The sequence below is a fragment of the Schistocerca cancellata genome, chromosome 5 (genome assembly GCF_023864275.1).
Source record: "Schistocerca cancellata isolate TAMUIC-IGC-003103 chromosome 5, iqSchCanc2.1, whole genome shotgun sequence".
Taxonomy (NCBI): Eukaryota; Metazoa; Arthropoda; class Insecta; order Orthoptera; family Acrididae; genus Schistocerca; species Schistocerca cancellata.
In genome coordinates this window covers 218,135,673-218,139,473 of record NC_064630.1, presented here as the reverse complement: position 1 = coordinate 218,139,473, position 3,801 = coordinate 218,135,673, and the positions used below count along the sequence as shown (strand labels likewise).

At 46.8% G+C, this 3,801-nt stretch overlaps 1 non-coding gene across 1 annotated transcript; it reads left to right on the top strand.

Annotated features, from left to right (window-relative positions):
• The first annotated feature begins 312 nt into the window (after positions 1–312).
• Trnas-uga (transfer RNA serine (anticodon UGA)) lies at positions 313–387 on the top strand. Its single transcript has one exon. It is a non-coding gene; the product is annotated as a tRNA-Ser (tRNA).
• The last annotated feature ends 3,414 nt before the right edge of the window (positions 388–3,801 follow it).

Below are 3,801 nucleotides of genomic sequence, written 5' to 3'. Positions count from 1 at the left end.
GATTTTCACTCTGCAGCGGAGTGTGCGCTGATATGAAACTTCCTGGCAGATTAAAACTGTGTGCCCGACTGAGACTCGAACTCGGGACCTTTGCCTTTCGCGGGCAAGTGCTCATATCAGCGCACACTCCGCTGCAGAGTGAAAATCTCATTCTGGAAACATCCCCAGGCTGTGGCTAAGCCATGTCTCCGCAATATCCTTTCTTTCAGGAGTGCTAGTTCTGCAAGTTTCGCAGGAGAGCTTCTGTAAAGTTTGGAAGGTAGGAGACGAGGTACTGGCAGAAGTAAGGCTGTGAGTACCGGACGTGAGTCGTGCTTCGGTAGCTCAGTTGGTAGAGCACTTGCCCGTGAAAGGCAAAGGTCCCGAGTTCGAGTCTCGGTCGGGCACACAGTTTTAATCTGTCAGGAAGTTTCAACAACATGGCTGTTAAACATAAGAAATGTTCTTTAATGTTTAAATACATATAAATATTAGTTTCTAAATCGTAATTACAGGTTTTTGAAGATCTCATAAACAATAAATCAACACAAATGAAACTAAGGACAACCAACACAAGCACAGACAAACACAACACATCTGGTATTTACCAACTAACGTGTCAGGACTGCAGATCAGTTTATATAGGACAGAGAAGCAGAAACCTTAATACCAGATACACAGAACACAGAAGAGTATTAAAAAGTAACAGCTGTTATTCAACATTTCCTGAACACCTTATGGACAATAAATATAGCCCAACAGACATCAACACTGACAGGCGGTGTAAGCAAGACCATACCTAAGAAGACTACACAGTGGCGAATGCATGAAATCTGAAAAACTGCCATAGAGCCAGCAAACCATCGTGAGAATCAAAGGCGAAGTGCCAAACTAAGTCGATTTAAATATGCAGGTAAGCACTGGAAGATAGGAAAACACATGTACAGACCAAGAAACAGGGAATCAGATGTTAAGGTAAGGTATCGCTTACTCTGCCTGTATGATACTGGAGTAGCTATCCGCTCCGCTGGCTAAGACGACACCCCACGTATGTCCGGTAAGCTTGTTACGGTTTGAGGATGCTGCTTCTTATTCAACTATTCTTGATTATAGGGCGACGTCTTTTTCCGGTAATTTTATTCATGACAGTTACACTATTGGTGCTACCAAATTCAGCGGAAAACTATCGTACAGAATGAGAAAAGATGTAAGGGAAGACGGAATGAAAGTGTGATGACGACTCTTCTTGCATGAACATAAAATGGAGAAATTCTGAAAATTAGATGTTACTAAGAGAACTATTCGCCGTATTCTCAACGAATGCTTCAATAAATAAAACAATAATTATGACAATATAGACATGGATTGAAAATTAATTTTATATTTTGAAATCAGTTACTTAGCTCTTCAAAACAACAGACCTTATTTTGTGAAAATAATAACGTGATAGAACAAAATGAAAATAATATTTAGAATCATCATTGAAACTGTCTTCTACAACACCTACTTTTGGGTAATCATCTGACAACAATGAAGAAAATTGTCTTGTGCATTATTGCATTCGTAGTAGTTGACACGAACTCATCTATTGAAACCGCAGTGATATCTGGCGTCCCCAGTGAAGAGTGATAGCTCTTCTGTTGTTCCTAACCCATGCAAACGATTTAGGGGACAATATGAGCAGTCATCTTGGATTGTTTGCTGGTGATACTGACGTTTGTCGTGAAGTCGACTGAAGATCAAAACCAATTGCAAAATCGTTTAGACAAGATGTATGTGTGGTACGAAAAGTGACAACTGAGTAAACAATAAAAAGGTTGAGATCATCAGCATGAATTCTACACTCCTGGAAATGGAAAACAGAACACATTGACACCGGTGTGTCAGACCCACCATACTTGCTCCGGACACTGCGAGAGGGCTGTACAAGCAATGATCACACGCACGGCACAGCGGACACACCAGGAACCGCGGTGTTGGCCGTCGAATGGCGCTAGCTGCGCAGCATTTGTGCACCGCCGCCGTCAGTGTCAGCCAGTTTGCCGTGGCATACGGAGCTCCATCGCAGTCTTTAACACTGGTAGCATGCCGCGACAGCGTGGACGTGAACCGTATGAGCAGTTGACGCACTTTGAGCGAGGGCATATAGTGGGCATGCGGGAGGCCGGGTGGACGTACCGCCGAATTGCTCAACACGTGGGGCGTGAGGTCTCCACAGTACATCGATGTTGTCGCCAGTGGTCGGCGGAAGGTGCACATTCCCGTCGACCTGGGACCGGACCGCAGCGACGCACGGACGCACGCCAAGACCGTAGGATCCTACGCAGTGCCGTAGGGGACCGCACCGCCACCTCCCAGCAAATTAGGGACACTGCTGCTCCTGGGGTATCGGCGAGGACCATTCGCAACCGTCTCCATGAAGCCGGGCTACGGTCCCGCACACCGTTAGGCCGTCTTCCGCTCACGCCCCAACATCGTGCAGCCCGCCTCCAGTGGTGTCGCGACAGGCGTGAATGGAGGGACGAATGGAGACGTGTCGTCTTCAGCGATGAGAGTCGCTTCTGCCTTGGTGCCAATGATGGTCGTATGCGTGTTTGGCGCCGTGCAGGTGAGCGCCACAATCAGGACTGCATACGACCGAGGCACACAGGGCCAACACCCGGCATCATGGTGTGGGGAGCGATCTCCTACACTGGCCGTACACCACTGGTGATCGTCGAGGGGACACTGAATAGTGCACGGTACATCCAAACCGTCATCGAACCCATCGTTCTACCATTCCTAGACCGGCAAGGGAACTTGCTGTTCCAGCAGGACAATGCACGTCCGCATGTATCCCGTGCCACCCAACGTGCTCTAGAAGGTGTAAGTCAACTACCCTGGCCAGCAAGATCTCCGGATCTGTCCCCCATTGAGCATGTTTGGGACTGGATGAAGCGTCGTCTCACGCGGTCTGCACGTCCAGCACGAACGCTGGTCCAACTGAGGCGCCAGGTGGAAATGGCATGGCAAGCCGTTCCACAGGACTACATCCAGCATCTCTACGATCGTCTCCATGGGAGAATAGCAGCCTGCATTGCTGCGAAAGGTGGATATACACTGTACTAGTGCCGACATTGTGCATGCTCTGTTGCCTGTGTCTATGTGCCTGTGGTTCTGTCAGTGTGATCATGTGTTGTATCTGACCCCAGGAATGTGTCAATAAAGTTTCCCCTTCCTGGGACAATGAATTCACGGTGTTCTTATTTCAGTTTCCAGGAGTGTATAAGGAATCCGTAAAGTCTCCGTTACATGATAAATTACACAAATTTAAAGGACGTCAATCAGCTAAATATCTAGGGATTACAAATAGGAACAAATTAAATTAGAAGGATCACATTGATAATATTCTGAGGAAGGGGAACCAAAGACTGCGTTTTATTGGCGGAGCATTTAGAAGGTGCAACGAATCCACTGAAGACACGGGCTACTTAACAGGTAGGATTGACAGGGGACATCGGAAAAGTTCGAACAACGACAGTTCGTTTTGTGCTGTCAAGAAATAGGGAAGACAGTGTCACGGGTACGGTACGCTATTAAGGTGGCAATCGTTAAAACGAAGTGGTTTTCCGCATGAAGGTATACAAGGGGCGTTCAGTGTGTAACGCAAAACAGTTTTCTTCTGAAAGCAGGTTGGTTTTATTCACGGTTCCAGTATCACAAGTACGAAGAAGATATTAAAGTAGCCCGACACAGTATCACAAAAAAATCAATAGTTACGCCATAGAGAGCGGGTACAAATAGTGCCACCAAAGGCGTAGACAGACGGTAAACATACTTGTT